The sequence below is a fragment of the Notamacropus eugenii genome, chromosome 5 (assembly GCF_028372415.1).
Source record: "Notamacropus eugenii isolate mMacEug1 chromosome 5, mMacEug1.pri_v2, whole genome shotgun sequence".
NCBI classification, from domain to species: Eukaryota; Metazoa; Chordata; class Mammalia; order Diprotodontia; family Macropodidae; genus Notamacropus; species Notamacropus eugenii.
In genome coordinates, this window is record NC_092876.1 from 361726498 (window position 1) to 361747374 (window position 20877).

General features: G+C 35.4%; 1 protein-coding gene and 1 non-coding gene across 16 annotated transcripts in view; one reads left to right on the top strand and one right to left on the bottom strand.

The window, feature by feature from the left end:
• Positions 1 to 20877, bottom strand: part of BBX (BBX high mobility group box domain containing) — a 351434-nt gene that overhangs the window by 186121 nt on the left and 144436 nt on the right. The window lies entirely within an intron of this gene.
• LOC140509420 (U6atac minor spliceosomal RNA) lies at positions 468 to 593 on the top strand. Its single transcript, XR_011968739.1, has one exon. It is a non-coding gene; the product is annotated as a U6atac minor spliceosomal RNA (small nuclear RNA).

The window sequence follows — 20877 nt, forward strand, 5'->3', positions numbered from 1 at the left end:
AAGCAGTTTATTTTCCTTTAGGTTCTGCAAAATCAAGGTAATCTTTCTGAAATGTGGATTTTAACAGTGGGATAGTAATAAGAAATCTGCTTTGCCAAAACACCTAATCATTGTTTTTTTGCAAACTACACAAATTTGGCATTTAACTATTTTAGATGACAAATATAACATTTTTCACCCATTACCTCCCAGAGAGAAGAGAAAAGTAGAGATTATCATTCTATCCAAACTTTCTTTTCATAGACCTGGACTTAGGAATTATTTTAAACAGAAAATTCTTTAATATATAATTTACAAATCAGATCTCAGTTTAACTACACAAATACCAGAACTACCACCCCAACCAATCCCCCCCAAATAGTTGTCTTATATTTGGAGAGTTATGTTTGGAAATTTTGAGAGATGACACATTTTTTTAAAAAAGTTTAAAAAAGTTGTCTTAATTGAGCATTTAAAAACACACGATGGTGACATATGAAAGAAGAGAAAGTTTGCATTTTCCAAGGATAAAAGATGTCTAACTGACCTTTTACAGCACTTATACAATTAAGACATTTACCCTTCTCTGGTATCTAACCAAGTTTGGTTTATTATTGTTGTTTCTAATAAAAATAACTACAAATATGTTCTGAAGTTAAATCCACTGTAGAATTTTAACAGAAAGAATTACTCGATACCCCACAGATGAAAAGTTTCTATCATGTTTATATGTTAACTGATCTTTTTCATCCTCTACAGAGCTAGATGAAATGTAAAAATTAATTTGTTAAAATAATAATTCTTTATGCTTGCTAAAAATTAGATTTTATGAGGCTAATGAGGCTCTCCTTTTCAAACTTTAAGGACATGAAATATGAACACTCCTCCAAAGCAGGAAAGGTGGAGATTTTTTCTGTATACTTTGAAATGTGTCTTAAACCAGATTAATAACATACTAAAGAAATTAATATTACAAAAGAAATTGTGATCACTGATAAATGAAAATATTAATGAGACTACTTAACAGGTCAAGCCTTTTACATTAATCAAAGACACAATATAAGAGCTGCTACGTTATGCTTTCATATCATGAGAGTTATTGTGTCAGGTAATTTCCTCCAGTTGTTCCTAATTTATAAACATAAAGAGTGTTTTCCTCTCTGCATTCCAGAGGAACTGAAAGCAAGCCTGTTTTCCTAGAGATATGATACTAGTACCCATCTCTTTCTAGTTTTGAACTTGTAATACAATATGTTTTGTATAAATAAGTTTAAAACAGCTCTTTTCCCATTATGTTGCCTAAGCATTGAATATTTACCTTGGTTACTAGCCTATTGCATGGCAGGTATTAGGAAATGAGAAAGGAAAGCTGTTTTAACATTACTCCCTAAAATACAATTTTTTAACATTCCAAATATAAAAATATTTATATATTATACAATTCATTATATAGTATATTACTACATAACATGTTAGTATAATTATGATACATAATTATATCTTATGTAATAATATATAAATATAATTATGAACACAAATAACATATTATAAAAATGAGTAATTTAAGACAAACCCTCCAACGAGGAGGTTAGATTGAAAAATCAGAGTTTTTCCCCCTTTCAATATACATTTACTCAATATATGCAATTCAATATATGCAAATAACTATGCTACAAGGAGAGCACCATACCAAAGGGAAAGTCCACTCAAAGTGCCACAAGAAATTTAAGAAGGGACCACTACTAGTCCATACAGAGGAAAACAATCGCTACACTCCTGTGTGACCTCATTCATGGCACTTAATTTGCATCTTAATTTCCTCATCTTGTTGGACAATATGGCCTCTAATGTTCTTTCTATAAGGAAATGACTTAGCATGTATAAAATGCCTTGCAAAGCTTAAAGTGCTACATAAATGCTTGTTATTGTTATGCTATGAAAAAAATTATAGCAGTCTTCTTTTTTTGATCAGAGAACTGGAAACGAGGTGGACACAAAATTCCATTAATTGTGGAATGGTTAAAAAAATGATAACATAGGAATGTAATGGAATATTACTGTGCCATAAGGAATAAAGAAAAAGGCATGGATTCAGAAAAAAACATGTAAAGGCCTAAATGAACTGGTTCAAAATGAAGTGAACAGAACCAGGGAGCAATCTGAGTTTGGAATCAAAGCGTCACACTTGAGGACCTAGAGGGCCATGTGTAGCATCCAGGCCACAGATTCCCCACCCCTGGACTAAATCACTGTAAAGGAAAACAACTGTGAAATCAAATGCAACAATCAATGCACAAATCACTAATCAATGCAATGACCAATCAACTCTGGAAGATGGATAATGAAGCTATTTCTCCATCTTGGCAGAGAGGTGATGGATGGTAGATGAAAAATGAAAAATACATGTTTTGAGCAATATGTGAGTGAATTTGTTTTGCTTAAGGATACTTACTTATGCCAACGAAAAGCATTTAGAGGGGAAGAGGAGAAAAGAGGTGTGGGGAGAAGAGGAAGATGAATACTAGAGAAGAACACAAAAAAGGAGAAAAGAAGGAAGGAATGTCAATGAAACAAAACATATAGAACTACAAAGCAGAGAAAATTTCAGGAGAAGACAGTAAAGGTGAGTAGAGTTGGTACTACTGCATGACATTTAATACTTCAATTATCTAATTTCTATGCACACAACTAACATGAAAATGTGTTTAATAGGAATGTATGTGTAGAACCTATATCAGACTGCATGCCATCTTAGGGAGGGGGAGAAAATTTAAAACTTACGAATGTTGAAAACTAAAAATAAATAAAAACTTTAAAAACTTAAATTATCTAAAGGTACGAGAGATTCATGATTTTATATGTAATTTCTTCTCTTCTTTGTATATGAAGTATTCATTTTTAAAGTTAACAATTTTTAAAAAGAAAAAGAAATATGAGGATAATGCGATTTTTGCTTGGGTAGGTAGGCCAGGGGAGGCTTCCTGGTAGAAACTGGGCCTTAATGGGAGAAAGTGCAGCAGGTACAAATGGAAGACAGAATCCATTTCACATAGGTAGGTAGTGTGGTCAAAAGCAAGAAGACAGGACAGGTTAGGACAAGGCAAAAATATGGAAATCACAGTAGTACATTTAGCTAGGGAAGCTGTATAAGGAGTTAGGTATTTTGGAAGCAAATTGTATAGGGCTTTTCAAAGATTATTAGGAGCTAATGATTTATTTTATATGCAATAAGGAGCCATTGAAGGTTTTTTAATAGAGAAGTGACATACTTATGTACTCCTCAGACAACAACATGAAAAATTAACTGGGGAGGAGATGAACTGAAGACAGGAATTTAAGATTGTATTTTAATAGTGAAAGCAAGTCTCCTAGATTAGATAAGGGTAGCGTAGAAAAGAGTTAACAGATAGATAGATAGATAGATAGATAGATAGATAGATAGATAGATAGACAGACAGATAGACAGACAGATGACAGACAGATAGATATAGAGATACATGGACATCTTATCTATATAAAATAAGGAGGTCAAATTAATTAGACTCGGAAACAGAATGGGTGTTTGCAGGGAGATAGAGAGAGGAATCAAAGCTGGAATCACAGCCAAACTCCAAGGTGAAAATTACTGATGTAGTATCATAGATCCTGAACTGAAAGAGAACTCAAAGAATCATCTGGTCCTACTCTTCATTTTATAGATGAGGAAACTAAGGCCCAGAAAGATTAAGTGATTTGTCCAAGACCACACAACTCGGGGGTGGGGGTGGGGGGAAGAAGCAAGCATTTAGTAAGTGCTTCCTGTGTGCCAGGCACTTTGTAAATATTATCTTATTTGATCCTCACATCAACAGTGACTTGCTCAGGGTCACATAGAAAGTTTCTAACGCCATATATGAACTTAGGTCTCCTGGACTCCTGGCTCTATGGCTTTATCCATTGTGCCACCATGTTGCTTCAGCAACAGTCAGCAGAAGAGCCAGTGTTGCTTCAAATTCAGCACTCCTCCTACTACCCCATGGATCCCAACACAAAAATAAGCATTCTTTAAATGGATTTTTTTTCAAAGTAGTTTTCATAAAAACCAATGGCTAAAAGTAAATACTTTGGAACCTTGAGCAGCAAAAGATTTAGAAAAGGTTTTTGTAAAGCGGCCCTCCAAGTCCAGATGATTCAGGGGTTAGGCAGCTGCCTGTAGCAATGGAAAGAGAAGAAAGGTAGAAAAGAACTATCTGCAAAGGCTGTCTGATGAGCATTTCCTTCTGTACTTTATTGCAGTGAAGAGATAAACTGCTTACATTCATATAGCCCATTAAGATTTGCTAGGTACTTTTACAAACATTATCTCATTGGTTGCTGCAAGGATCAAATGAGAGAATGTTTGTAAAGTGCTTAACATAGTTCCTGATACATAGTAGGTACATATTAATGCTAGCTATTATTATTATCATCCACTGAAACCTGACAAACTTTTTGGCAAATGAACTGGGTAAAAAAACATCTAATGTTGGAAGGGAGTAGAGGGGTGGGATTTAGTTATACCTCCTCTGGATCCCAAATCAGAGAGAGAGAGAGAGAGAGAGAGAGAGAGAGAGAGAGAGTGTGAGTGTGTGTGTGTGTGTGTGTGTGTGTGTGTACAAAGGTTTTATTATATTTTATTATATATTGTATTATAAATATATATTTTAATTTTTTAAAAGCAAAGTTATAAAATTATATTCTGGTCATGTAGCTCTTTATTGAGTTTGTAATGTAAACAGATACCTCTTATTTTGCTGTGCTTTTTTGCCTATAATGCTCTTCTGTGTGGCTCTATCTTAATTTTAAGCATAAGGGGAAAGAAAAAATTAGTATTCAATAAAGGCTGAGTTCACTTCCATGACCTAGCTATGACCTCAGAAGAAAGTAAGAACTGGAAATTTTAGACTTCCAGTTTTAAAAAAAATCAAACAGAATAAAAGAACTCTACCTACCCCCCCCCCCCAAAAAAAGCCAAACACGTTACATTTAACTATTCTGACACAGTTTTCAGGTAGAAATTGAGGTGGAGAAGACCACTTTGTGGAGAGGTTGCCAATTCCCTTAAGCATTTTCTTTCTCCTACAAGCATGAATCAGCAGCACCAATCCTCAGTTCTGGTTCTTCATTCCCTTCCTCCAATGCCTGGTCTTGCTGAACCCAAGTAAGAATACTATAAAAACCCCACCAGAATTTACTGGTTTGGGAAAGGGTGTTTCTAGTTTCTTTCAGGTCCCAGAGTACATCCCTGTGTCAATCTTCTCCAACAATCCCTTCACTCTGAGAGTATCTGCATCCCCTAAAGCTGGCTATGTTGCTGTGAACTCCACTTAGATGTTCTGAGCATTCCTAAGTCTGTATTTAAAACAGAGGGACAGAGTTAGGAGTAATAGAAGCTGATGGGAAAGCCAGAATCCACATTAAACAGGTTAAGAAGAGGGTAAGGGAACAGTCAATTTCACATTGCATGGATGTAACTCCTCAAGGGCAGGGGCACGAAGTATAAAAGTGCCTCAGATACTTATTAACTTTGTGATCCTGGGCAAGTCGGCTAACCTCTCTGTAATTTAGTTTTGTTGTCTGTAAAATGAGGGGGGCTGGATTTGATGGTCCTTCTGGTCTCTTTTAGCTATAATCTCTTCCTACATAAACCAGAGATAAGGAGGAATACAACAATGTGAGGTCTATTTAGATTTTATAAAACACAATTTGTGGTTATATTTATTCACACAGTGGTTAACTTAAAGACATCAGTGAAATATTCAAAACATTAAAATGTATTTCAAAAAAGAGTTCGCTGATCTTATATGATCACCTCTTAAAATCACTCACCCCATTGTCTCCACTTTGACTTCTAATAACTCACATTCAATAAATGACATTTACAGAGTGAGGCCTTTTTCCTCAAAACAACTCAGTGGCTGGTCGTGCAAGCATTATTTTCTCAGTTTTCAAGATAATGAAACTTAGGCTGAAAGAGGTTATTATTTGCTCACAGTCACATTATTTGTAAGTGTCTGGACCAGAATTCAAACTCACAGAACCTAGTTCTACAGTCCTGCAAGCTCTCTCACTACATTGCATCATCACCACGGATCAATAAAGAATTCAAGACTTAATCGCTTTTATAGAGAACCTCTTAGAAAGCATGAGAATAAATGGAAGGACACAAAGTTTATAGAGGAACTTCTGACCATCCATTTGCCAATTGCTTAACATGTTCTCAGGGAAAGAAAGTTATTAAGTTTGGATTAGGGTTGGCTTGCCTCAGGTTTTCAAGGTCTTAATGACTCACCTTTTCCTTTTTGTAAGCCATAAAAATAAGAAGATATGTTTTATGTTTCACTTTGTCTTAATTCTTAGTAACTAATGAAAACTCACTGGCTCCACAAATTTCCTTTCTGCTAAGGTTCTACATAGCAATCCAATGTCAGTGTATCATGTACAAGTCATGCTTTAATACATTACTTCTTGTAAACATCCTTCATCTAACATTCTTCAGAGAACTATTCCTTGTAATTCCCTGTATAAAAAAGTAGTTTCCTTCTGGAGGAAATCAATAATATTTCTAACAATAGCAAAAAGGTACCTTTGGTGTATATTTCTCATAAAAAAACAAACAATTGGAATTTACAGAAAATCTCGTCTAATTTGTGTATCCATATATTTTACATCTTGCTTTGCAACAAGCAGGAAAGTAAAGGTCTACCCTGCCCTCTAGTGACAAAATTTTTACAACTACATTTTTTTTTTTAGCAATTCTATTTTAGAAAATTAAATATATATATATATATGGTGCATATGTCCTTTTAATTGTTATTCTTTAAATGTTTCAATAATTAGTATCTATTGCTGGAATAGGTCAATAATTAACTGCCACAAAAATAAGGAACTTTTGAGAGGTAATACAGTTCATTCTAAAGATGTTTCAAACAAATGATGCCAGACATAATAAGATCACACAGATTTTTTTCTTTAATGCCTTCAAATTTTTAATTTTCCCATAATTAATGGCAGGATTTTATACAACCAAGTTAGAAGGGTTAATGAATACAATACTGCCCCTTCTTTTAAAGTTTCCTCTCTGTATTATTCTTTTCAAAATATTAAACTTCATACAAATACTCACAGAAATAACAATATTGAAAAACTCATCTCTGATTCCAACAACGGTCAACCAAGAGTCCAGAGAACTAAATATGAAGAATGCTACTCAGCTCCTGACAAAGGGGTGATGGACTCAGAGTACAGAATCAGATACACATTTCTGGGGTGGCCAATGTAGAAATTTGTTTTCCTTGACTATGTATATTTTATTTGCAAGAGTTTTCTTTTTCTTTTTTCAATGGAATGAGGGGAGAGATGGAAGAGAGAGAAAATAAATGATTTTTAATTGAAAAAAACCTAAAGCATGAGGGAGGAAATGCAATTTAACTTTTAAAAAAAAACAGACTGAGATAGATGATTTTAGAGTCCCCCTAAGAAATCTCCCCATCTGTTTGTCAAAGCCTAAAATTCCATTAACATCACAGTTTCATTCCATAATTAGAGATAAGAGGTTTAAAGTGAATTTTCAGTTTGAGATGACAGATTAAAATTAGTATATGTTAAAATGTTATCAGTCAATCAGAGTAAATGTCTTGCTCTAGAATGAGTTGATGAGGTATGGAGATTATCAGACCCTTGAACTGATGTGAAAATACCTGAAATGATACAGAAACAGACAGTAAAGGATGTAGAAAACACATTTCTCTGTACAACTTTACATAAAAGTTGGCCTTTCAAAAACAAATTCTGAAAGAAACCTTTTCTCTTTTAACATCCAATTCTTGCTAGAAATGCATAAAGCCATGATTTCTATGATTTATGAAGGTTTAGGGGTTGTCTGAAGTAATAGTTCCTTATAAAGAGACCATTATTGCCATATGATCCCATAACTGAAAAATCACTATACTTATTTTTGAAGAATTAACAATGACATGTATATCAATTAATCATTCCTCTACTCTATAAACTATATACATATCAGGAAGGCGAACCGATCAAAAAATATGCCCAGCCAAGCAACAGCGATTTGTACATTACGGATAGCTAAATGTTTGCTAAATTAAAATGCTGATAAATTTAAAAGGTTCATTCATAAAAGTCACTGAATATACTACAACTTGGAAAAGTATAAGGCAAGGGTTCTTAATATTTTTTGTAATAGATCCCCCTTTGACTGCCTGGTAAAACTAATGGACTCCTCAGAATAATTTTTTAAATTTATAATTGAATAAAATGCTAAATTTAGTTAAAAGTTAGTGAAATTGAGGATGTATATATTTTCCTATCCATGTTCACAGACCCCTCTCCCTCACCTCCCCACCCCAAGTTTATCCACAGACTCTTTGTCCTTAAACCTCAAAGAACCCTTGGCATAAGGTTTAGAGAAAGCAAACTAAAGTACACTTCTAGACCATCATAATATAATACTTTAGAGCCTGGAAAACATTTCACATACATCATTTCAGCTGATCTTCTTAATAATACCCTGAATTAGGTGCTGTTATTATCTTCATTTGGCAAATGAGAAAACTGAGGCTGTAACTTACCCCACCAAGTATCTGAGGGAAAATATGAACACAGATCTTCCTAAATCTAGAACTCCTTTCATCATATAGCATGGCTGCCTTATTCGGAGCTACTTCATTACAGACCACATTTGAGGTTACAAGCCCCAAAGGGAACTAGGTGTCATTATAGACTGTTTTCCAAAGACAACATCCAATTGTGCGGCTTTGGTCAAAAAGCCAGAAAAATATCAGTCAACATTAGGAACGGTATTTGATGCAAAAATAAAAATGTATCAGTCTTGTACAAAGTAAATCATTTTGCCCTAAATGACAGCACCTAGTTCTGGTTGCCATGTTATAACAAATATAATAGAACTAGAGAAGGCATAAAAGAGGCAACTGAAATGATCATTGTGGGGCTGGGTTGGTTGGAGGATGGCCATATGAAAACCATAAAGGGATTGGGGCTCTCCAGGATCAAGTGAACAGAGTCTTACTCATTGAATCATTCTAAACCAGATCTAGATAGCCCTTTGAAGCTTGAAATAGGTTAATTCAGGATAAAATGAAGTACCAATTTAGGCAACAGATAAAAAACTTACGGAATATGTATGCTACCTCATGAGGCTGAAAATATAGCTTCAAATAAAAGGCTATATAACTTTGTGAAAGAGAAGGGTTATGATATTTTATGGGTAGGTCTCTAATCTTTGAGATTTATTCATTTGTTTTAGATCTAGACTTGTGATTTCATCGATGTAGAGAACTCCCAGGAAAGCAACGTGACTCTACCAGTTGAAATGGACATAGAGGTCCTCTAGAACATCTGGTCTTAAGTAGCTATCCAGAGCAGGAACAGGTTGGGTGACTTGCCCAAGATCATGCAGCCAGCTCTAATTCCCAGGATGAATAAAGCTGACTCTTTTTATGCCAAGCTGCCTTCATTTGACATGAAGGAAGAAATTCATGCTCCACATAACCAGATCATTTTATACCACTATTAAGAGAAAAAAAAAAAACACTGGTGTCTCTTGATCATATGTCTAACTGGTATAAAAACTGAAATTATGAGGTTTTTTTTAATTGGACCTGTTGTTTCATTGATGTAGGTCACTCCCTAGAGAAGTGAAATTTGTACTTTTTAAAAGTTTCCTTGAGATAATGAGAGATTAAATGATTCAGGGTCACAAAGAAATTAGCTGCCTTCCTAACTTCAAGGTCAGGCTTCTACTCTTTAAACCATAGTCATGGGATCTCTGTTCATGGGTCAGAGGATAATGTTCATGGGGTCACTAGATCACAGATTTACAACTTGAAGGGACCTTAGAGGTTATTTATCTTCATTCCCTGGTTTTACCAATTAGGAAACTGAGGTCCAGAGATATTAAGTAAGTTGTTCAAAGTCACAGGGCTATGAAGTCTCAGAGAAAGGATTTGAACACAGTTCATTCCACTGAATATGTAGGGCATTCTTTCCACTGTGTTAACCTGCCCATTCTGTATAATGCACCATAACCATGTCATTTACGAAGGACTTAGGTAACAATTCACATTTTGAAAGTAGCAGCTGCTTTCTATGTGTAGGAACAAAACTCCCTGCCCCCTCCTACCCTTTTAGAGTAACTCATTCTTAACCGCAAAATCATTATGGAACTCCAAAAGGAGAAAAGTCTGTTTTTCCAGTTTATGAGTGACAGGAAGAGGAAATAAGAGTTGCATAATTCCACATTTTAAAAGTTTCCTAAACTGACCTGGCTGGAATAATTCATCTCATCTTGGTTTGGAACATATCTCACTTATAAAAAATTCAATATTGCATATGGTTATATTAAAAGTACTTTTGGCAAACTTAGTAGGAGTATGTGTATATGAGCTTCCTCTTCCTTCCTTTAATCCAGATAGGAGGGCAATTGAGGTGCTACTTAAATTACTTGGAATAGAGGGCACTTAAGTAAGAATGTGAAAATGAAGCATTAAAAGTTTATAACCTGAAGAAGCTTCTTGTCTAAGACTAAACATGGAGTTGAAGAAACGACTGACCAATATACATTGTTCAAAAAACCTGCCTGAGTCAAGTAATAGGAGGGAATCTGAGGAAAGAGACTGAATTCTCATTGTGGGTCAAATAGGAACAATCTACACCTATAGGTTCAATGCCTCCATGGAGCCTAAGGATTCCGCTGGGAATTTCTAGCTTGGAAGAGGCAAGTAAAATTAGATTCTACCCAGCATATGCTAGGTAGTAATTTTTAATCATCATTAATCTCATACATTACTTCTGAATTTATGTTTCCTTGTTTTAAAAAAAATCCCTAGAAATACAAGGTGCTATACTTTGCTGATTTGTTGACAAAGGGAGAGAGCAACATGGGACAGACCACATTCTAACCAGCACAGATGGAGGCAAAAGGCAGGCTGGGGGTGGGGGTGGGGGTGGGGGTGGGAGTAGGAGGGAAAAGAACAAGAGATCAGTAGGACATAGTTCTGAGCCTATAAAATGAAAGTGGTTCAGTGCCCAAGATAATCAGGTTTTAGAGAGTAGCAAGGTTTAGTTTATAATGAAACTAGAGGTCAAAAGCATGCTGCTACTTATTTAGCAGCAAAAATGCACTTTGGACATGTCTGGTTGATAATTTAAACTTTTATAATAACAATAATGATGCTCCTACTTATATAGGGTTTTAAAGTTTGCAAAGCACTTTACAAATACTTTCATTTTATCCTCACAACAATTATGGGAAGTAGGTGCTATTAATATACCCAGCTGAGGAAACTGAGACACACAGAGGTTTAAATGACTTGGCCTTGCCCACACAGCTAGTAAGTGACTGAAACTGAATTTAACATCAAGTCTTCCTGACTCTGGGTTCAGTGTTCTATCTACAGTGAATGATCCATCCAAATTCATGTTAGAAAGCAAACTGTGTTGAATATCTCACTCAACAATATCTGTTTTCTTGCATTTAATTATGACAATGAGTTTGGAATAAAAGTCTTAAGAACTATGATGATATGTATAATGTTATGGGGATACTTTCAGTTTTATATTCCAATTATATTGTACAAATAAGGAGCAAATAGTGTAATGAAAAGCATTAGACTTGGTGTAAGAAGGTTAACTCTTCAGCATTGCATTTATGAAGAAGGAACAAGCTCTTTAAAGGACCTAGGCAAACATGAAGCCCAAGTCTCAGCAGGCATATTCTACCTTGAGACAGATCAGTAAAATCTGATGCCTCATAGTCTGTGCTGGATAATGGTGCTTAAACCGTTTGATGATCATTTTTTCAAGTGTTACACCTAACTGTATATTTTTTATTTTCTAATAAATCCTTAGAAATATGTGCACCTTAGTCAAATCTTTTCTACTTATAACATTCTACAAATCCCTAGACCAAAGGAGCAGTTCCTCAAAAGAAGTTGATTTCCATGAGATGTTCAAGTTTTAAGCAGGAATCCCTTAATGGTTTATTTTGTTAAAATATAGTTTTTGCTACTTAAGAACAATATACAAATTACATAAGCTTGTTGTTTAAATTAGATTAAACAATTTTTGAGGTATCAGCTCTTGATTCACCGGTCTTAAGAAGTTAAACACATCTTCTCTTCCAAAATAGGTGATTTACTTTAATTCCATAGTATGAAAGTATAGCTGTTTTCATTTTTTTTGCAAGAAAGCACTATCTCTAACCCCAGGCAGAGCCACTGATTCCCCCAGGTAGTGAGTAGAACACTTTCAGAAAGTTGTAACACTACATGTGTTCTAAAAAGACTCCAGATACTTAGAATCTTTTCCCTACTAATTAGTGAACCATTAGGTGAGGCAATTATATATTATGGAGCTAATTCCAAATTTCTAAGCTACAATTTTACCAGTTAAAAAATGTAGATGAAGGATTCTTTGCAATGCCCAAACTCAGAAAAAAAAATCACGTTGGTTGTTTTATGGACCGGGGCTGGACATTTGTGATTTCATAAGTATAGGGAACTCCCAAGTGAAGAAGAAAAAACTCCCTACATTAACTGAGGTTAACACCTTCCCTACAACTTACTAAGATTTTGTTGTTGGGTCGTTTCAGTCATGTCCGACTTTTCATGACCCCCACTTTGGGGTTTTCTTGGCAGAGATACTGGAGTAGTTTGCTATGTCCTTTTCTACCTCATTTTACAGATGGAAAAAACTGAGGCAAATTAGGATTAAGTGATTTGCCCAGGGTCCCAACTCATTTTACAGATGAGGAAACTGAGGCAAACAGGATTAAGTTTGTCCAGGGTCACACAGCTTGTGTCTGAGGTCACATTTGAGCTCATGAGGATGAGTGTTTCTGATTCCAAGCCCAGAGCTCTGTGCATTGCGCCACCTAGCTGTCCTATGAGGTAAAGGTAATAAGCATTCACATGCCAGGCTCTTAAGACTTGTGTTTGATAATGGACTAGGGCATCAAGAAGAGGAAACTCCTTCCACCAATGCAGGGAAGTACCTTCTTTGTAACTTATGGTGATGAAGTAAGGTGTCTCAGTGGATTGAGAACTAGGCCTGGAATTCAAGGAAGACCTGAGTTCAAATCTAGCCCTGCACACTTACTGTGCGATCTTAGACAAGTCACTTAACCTCTGTTTGCCTCAGCTTTCTCTGAAACATTAGTCTTAAATGGGGATAATAAAAGCATCTACTTCCCAGGTCTGAAAATTTAAGTGAGATAATATTTGAAAAGTACTTGGCACATAGCAGGAATTACATAAAAGCTAGTTATTATTATTATCATCACATATTATTTATATTAATGTTAAGATATTATTTTATATTTTATGTATTACAAATAAATATATTTATACACAACAATTATATTATTTCTTCATATATTAGTAATACAGATGATATATAATATATATAACACACAGCATATATAATATAAATATATTTTAAATAATATAAGCAAATACAATAATAAATATTATTTACATATTACATACAGTTATATATTATATATTTATTTTATGTATATATATATATATATATATATGTTATATTATTTTATCAGTGCCTATAGCACTGAAAGATTAAGTGAATTGCTCAGAGTCACACAGTCACTACGTGTCACAGGCTGGACCAGAATATCAGTTTTCATTGATTCTAGGTTGGTTCTCTCTTTCTACGATACCATGCTGCCTCTGATGTAAAGACCTTCTGACAAACACCTAGATCTATGGAATCAATGTAGATTTCTATTAAATATTCAAGTCCCATGGAATCAGTTAACAGTAATGAAATGGGTATTCTGGAGGTATTTTAATATAGACCTGCTTGAATGAGTATGTCAAAATTGTGTGGTTTGAACATTCATTTAACTAACTTCTTACAAAGGGTATGTGGAAGAATTAAAAAACCCACACAAGGAAATGGCAAGATGTACCATGAAAAGAATGTTATACATTATTTTGTTACTTTGGGGGCTGAATTTTTTTAAATTCAATATGCCTTGATAATTGTAATACCAATCAATGGAAAACAGAATTTAGGGTCCTCATTTGCATGCAATGGCTATGATACATAAGTGAAAACTAGCTTAAATATTCCCCCTTTATTAGTGAGGGCAGTGTAAGATATTATTTCTAGATAACGGGCTTTCTAATTAGCAGATGTGACCTTCCTACTGACAAAGGAAAAAGAGAGAGAACCACTCACTGGTTAAGAGATCCATGAAATGTAACTACAAGAACACCAGACTCGGTTTCAGATAATTCTCCATCAGTCCTGCCACTAACTCAGCATGTAACCATGGAGAAGTCACTTAATCTCCCTCAGCCTTAACTTCTTCATGGATAAACTTCAAATAATACCTCTCTCTAATATTACAAGGCAGCAACGGGACCTGATTTATAGTGTTCAATTTGAAGTCCCAAAGACCAGAATTCAAATTCTGCCTCAGACACAGCTGAGTGAACCTAGAAAAGCTACACAGCTTTTCTCAACCTCAGTTTCCCTGTCTGTAAAATGGGAATAACATGGGAGTGTTAAAAGGATAAAATATTTGTAAAGAAAATTACATTAATGCTAGATGTTATTTTAAGCATCAAAGGAGATAACACTTGGATTTGTGAATTCCTTGGTGTGGGTAAGTATCTCCAACAATGACAATCACAAACCATATAACTTAAAAGTTTCAGTCAGTTGCCTGAAGATGGAAAGATCACATAAACTAAGTGTCAGAGGCTGGATTAAAACTCAGGTTTCCTGATTTTAAGTTAAGACTATTTTTACTACATCAGTCTGTCTCTCATGAACTACAGAGTTCTATACAAACATAAGGTTTGTTGGTAATGACAGTCCCTCTTCCCCTCTAAGCTGATAATATTTGTGAATTACTTTGGGGTTGGGAAGGGAAGGGAGTAGAAGGGGCCTGAAAAGAGTTTTAAGCAGCTCTTAAATACAAGAAACTGAATTCTCAACACCATTTATTCAATACCTCCTCAGTCAAATTCCAAACAATCTTCCAAGTAAATTCACAAACTATTTTTACACATAAGTGCTTAAAAGTATCACAAAGTTCCGTTCTTTAGTTGTCAGTTTTCTTTTTTTAGATAAAAATCTGATTACCAAGAATTAAAATTAGAGAATTGGTAATAGCGACAAAAGTGTCATAGGAGAACTGGATTCAAACCCTGCTTTTGACTCTGTGACTCTTGGGAAGTCACTTAACCTCCCTAAGACTCAGTTTCCCCCTCTGTAAAAAAAAGTATCAAATTCATAGAATTGTGGTAAGTCTCAAATAAGATAATGGATACAAAGAGTTTTGTAATTCTTAAATCTCTACATAAACCTTAGCTATTATTACCATTAAAATATTGGGAGACCCATGTTCCAGTCTTTACTATCTGTTTTACTTTAAGTAAATTATAATCTTATTTAAGAGTAAAAAAACTGGACTAGATGAGTCTCCATTGTCTCTTTTCATCTTTAAGAGTCTATTCATTTTTAAGGGTCTATGATCAATGTTCATGATGTGTTCTGCTATTTTTCAGTTGTGTCCAACTCCTCATGACCCCATTTGGGGTTTTCTTGGCAAATGGTTTGCCTTTCCTTCTCCCATTCATTTTACAGATAAGGAAACTGAGGCAAACAAGATTAAGTGATTTGTCCAGGGTCACACAAGCTATTAAATGTCTGAGGCAGGGATCTGTATTCTGGAAGATGAGTCTTCCTAACTCCAGACTGGGTACTTTAATAGAGATTAAAAGGAGCAGGAGTTAAATGGTAAAAACTGGTTTCCCTTATACCTAGAGGCGGGGAACACTCTCTCCTGTCTGCAGAAACTGTATCTTATTTTTGTGCTGGACAGACCTCAGAAGTTATTTAGTCCAACCTATACTTGAATAAAAGAAGCCTCCTTTGCAACATATCTAACCCACTTTTTTAATCTAACCTTTCCTTAAAGACCTCCAAAGAGGTGTTTGAGTGAGTGAATGTGTGTGTACGAAAAGGCGGGGAGCGAAAAAGGAGAAAGTTTTAAATTGAAATAGCCCTTTCCAATTTCATGGAGCTCTAATTGTTAGGAAGTTTTTTGCTTTTGTTGTTTTGTATCACACCTAAGCGCGCCTCTTCTCAACTTTATGAAAATCTCAGTGAAGAGGTTTACCCTTGGGGGAGGGGGTAAATAGCAAAGATTTAGAGGTGTTAAGTGCCTACTGTGTACAAGGCACTGAGCACAGTAGGAAAAATAACCAAGAAAGGCAAACAAGATTCCTGTGCTCAAGGAAGTACTCCGTTCTAATGGGGGAGACAACATTCAAACAACTGTATATACACAAGCTATTTACAGCATATTTTCAATAGATCTAAAGAATACAGGATGAAGGACCAGTCTAGCTGCCAAGGGGCATAGTGGACAGAATGCAAAGTTAGGAAAACTGGGGTCAGGAAGACCTGAGTTCAATTAAGTACGAGCTGCATTACCCTGGGTAAGTTACTTAGCCTACGTTTGCCTGAATGGTAAAATGGGCATAATAATTTCACCTATCTTTCAGAGTTGTAATTATCAAATGAGATAATAATTCCAAAGTACCTAGGGCATAGTAGTTGTTATATAAATGTTAGCTATTACTATTATGTTCTAAGTAAGAAACTGCTATGTAGATATTTTCTTAATTAAATGCTTGAAAAGTATTTGAAAAATTTTACCAGCTACTCCAGAATTTGCATATATTAACCTATATCAAATTGCTTACTGTCTTAAGGAAGAAGGAGAGGAGAGAGGGAGGGAGAAAAACTGGAACTCAAAATTTTATTTAAAAAAGGATGTTAAAAATTGTCTTTATATGTAATTGGAAAAAAAATAAAATACTATTTAAAGAAAGAAAAAAGCTAGTGCCAGGGGAAAAAAAATTTCACAACAAAAGCCACTTCATATTTAGGGCCTTGCTGACCTCTGATATCACTGCTTCAAGTACCAATTCTTTTCTTTCCATTTCTTTACTAAAACCTGAAATATAGTATCTTCTGTTTTTAAAAATTTGAATTTACAATGTAGATAAAAGAACCCACGCTGGAACAACGCCAGGTGACTTAACAGGTTATAACAAAAAACAACAAACAAAACACCCAAACAACAAGAACAATATATGATTGGAGCCCAGAGAATAATTAATTTGCTTGTTTCCTAACCTGATTTTCAAATGTGTTTACTTCTTAGGCAACAATGGACCCATTTGGAAGCTATTTTAGATCTTGAAAGCTGACCTTTTGTTTTTTTTAAAAAGTCTTCCTTTGAAATTTTTACAGTTGATTCCAAAAATTCTGATGCACTCATTTTTGTTTATTTCATGGGACAAAAAATAGTAATTAAATTAATTACAGGCAATAGGTATTTTAAATGCTACTTTCTCAACCCCCCCCAAAACAAAAGAGGCAAATAGACATTATTAGAGTATTTGAGGTTGTTCACAATCTCTAGATTTCTTGCTTTAAACTAACAGTTCTGGAAGGCTGATTATGCTCTTTAAATTCAGTAAAGTAGTCTACAAAAAAGGTAGGAAATTCATATTTTTGAAGAATCTTGGTCATACCAATAAGGGAAGTTTAAAGAATGATTGGAATTTTCAGTGAAGAGATCCAGTGAGAATCTGCTTCATTAAGTCACCAAAATTAGTCTTTACACAGAAAAGGGGGAGGGGATGGGGGGGCTGGCGCACAAATAAATGTTTCTAGAAATAACATGTAGATTTTGATCCATTCACAGATTTAGCCCTTGAAGGAACCTCATTGGTCAGTTAATTCAAACCACCTATTTTACAGATAAGTAAATCAAGGTTCTGAGAGGTTAGATGACTTTCCAAAGATGACACAAACTAGTTTCAAGTCCTTTCTACCTAACTGTAAAAAGAACTATCAGGTTTCTCTTGAGTACAGCAGTGTAGAGAGATTACTGTCATTCAGTAGAAGAAACTTCTGAAACATTAAGATCATCAGTAAAATGTTAAAATACTTGGAGACCTTGAACTCTGTAGCACACCTTTTAATATCGATAGAGGTATCCAAACTTTCCAGGTTTATTACATTCAGTAGGAAAGCCCTTCTCTACCATACTGCGTGGCAGATGACTGAAAGATGGACATCCTGACAATGTGCCCTCCTTCCCTCCAACAATGACAAAAATCACCTTTATTCTTCAATACGAGAAATAGAAGAGTAATTCAGGGCAGGAAGAAAAAAAAAAGAGAATTTCTCGTTTAGAGGAGTTCTGCATAGCCCTCCAGGTTTGACTAACGTGGGCCAAGTTTTTATTTTTTTGTTTCTGTTTTTCAAGCTTCTTTCAATAGATGCATTGACCTTTTCTTATTCTCCACTGTTTGTTCATTAATTCAATGAACTGTTAGTTTGCTGCTTTTCCACCCATCCCATCCCTCCTGAAGTCTTCCCCTTTGACTTACCCACAGGATTTACAGCATCCCTCACTGCTGTCCTTCCTGCCTGGTCTTCCTAATCACTTTCTGGTTCTTCTTCGTCCTGAATCCTAAATGTTGTCATTCCTTGTCATTCTTGGCCCTCCTTCTTTATCCTCTCTCCCTAGGTGATCTGATGTACTCTCACTGCTTCAGCTTCTCAATGTGTCTGACTCCCAGATCTCTGGTTCATAGGCTCCCAGAGCTGGAAGGGCCTTTAGTGGCCAATGATTTCAAGCCCTTTATTTTACCGCTGAGCAAAATGAAGCCCAAAGCATCTCAAGAGAAACTCTCCAGGGTCACAAAACTAGTGTACGAGGCATGATTCAAACTCAGATCTTCCTGATAGTCCAAGTGTCACATTTTCAATAATCTGTTATCTCTACCTTGTTGTTTTGCCAGCACTTTATACTCTAAAAGTTGAAAAATAGAACTCATCTTCCTAGTCCCAAATGTGCTTTTCTTTTTTTTTCCTGATTTCTCTTTAAGATGCTACCATATTCTCAGTCTAAAGGTCACCTTTGATTCTTACTTTCACTCAATACCCACATTTAATCAGCTCCCAAACACCTTAGATTCTGCCTCAACAGATACAAATATCTTGATTCTGTTTCTTGTAAGTAGCTTTCCCTCTTGTCAGACTATATTGTGTGGATGCCGCAGTATACTCAGTCCTGTGACCATGCCTTTGCTAGTCTTTATGAGACATAATTATGTTCATATAGCTGTTGACACTGAGAGCTGTCTTTCTAAAGCATGGTTATGATGATGTAACTATCCTGTCACACATTTTCAGTGGTGACTTGCCATTGCCTACTGCTACTAAATACATTTAATATTTCTTTACCTAGATTCAGGGTCCATTTCTCAACATGGCTCCATTTTTAACTTGAGTCTATATCTGTATCTTTCCAGGCCACATCATAATGACATAACTTAACAAAACAAATGGGAATCAAATGATTTTGGTACATAGCTTGCTAATATAGTCTTAACGCTCATTGCTGGTCTCTTCATTTTCTTAGCACTGAAAAATGCAGGTGTTTTGGTGTTCCTAGCCCTTAGGAACTTAATAAACACTTGTTCTCCCAATGTCTGTTACTACTGCAAGTAGCAAAGTAATAGCTTTCCCATTTTCTTGATATTTTCCCCTGGAAAGTATAATACAATGTGCGTGCAATGATACAAATGCATGCAGATGTATTTGGTCAGTAAAAGACTTAAATCTTATTTTTAATTTACTTATATATGGTCATTTTATTATGTACTCTGAAAACCCTCACTAAATCCAGCTCCTATGAATTCAACTGTCAATCTATATGCTGATGATTTTCTTTCCTATCAAATCTTAACCTCTCTCCTGACCACTAGCCTCTTATCTCCTACAGTCCATTAAACATCTTTAACTAGAGGGGCTGGAGACATCTTAAACTCGGTATGTCCACAACTGAACTCATTACCTTTCCCCCTCAAACCTTCTCCTCTTCTTAAGTTCTCTTTCACTATCATGGGTACCATCATCCTCCCACTCACCCAGACTCTTAACTTAGGTGCTATCCTGCACTCTTTCTAACTCTTGCTATCCAATCAATCATGAGGGCCTGTCTTTTCTATGTTTGTTAATATCTCTCATATACACTTCCTTCATTCCTCTTGACACTGCCCCCACTCTGATGCTGACCCCTACCTGCTCATTCCTGGACTATTGTAATAGCTTTGGGCTTGGTCTTCTTATTTCAAGTCTCTCCCCACTGCAGTCCACCCTTCACTCAACTACCTTCCTAAAGCACAAAATCTACCCATGTCACTCCTCATTCAGTCAATGCTAGTGGCTCCCTGTCATCTCCACAATCAAATCTAAAGTCCTGCGTTTGGCTTGTAAAGCTCTTTATAATCTGCTCCCTTCCTACTCTCAGTCTTATACAGGATTCTTGTATTCAACAATAACATAATAACACCGGCCTCTTTGCTGAGACTGGCACAAGACATTCCACTTTTCCAATTCAGCATTTTCACTGACTGTCCCTCATGCCTGGAATTCTCTCCCTCCTCATTTCTACCACTTGGTTTCTGGTTTCCTTTACATTTTGGCTAAAATCCCTCCTTCTGCAGGAATCTTTCCCTAGTCTTCCGTAATGTTAGTGCAACTATTCCTCTGAGATATTCTCAAATTTACCTTATATATATATTGTCTGTACATAGCTGTTTACATGTTTTCTCCTCCCATTTTTTCTTTGTATTCCTGGCACTCAGCACATTTTCTGGCACATAGTAGGCACTTCACAAATGCTTACTCCCTTTTTTCCCTTCCCTTATTGATTGGTTGAACTATTCAATCAGAGAAAAGCCAATTATAATTGCATTCCCGTACATTTATTCTTCATTTTCA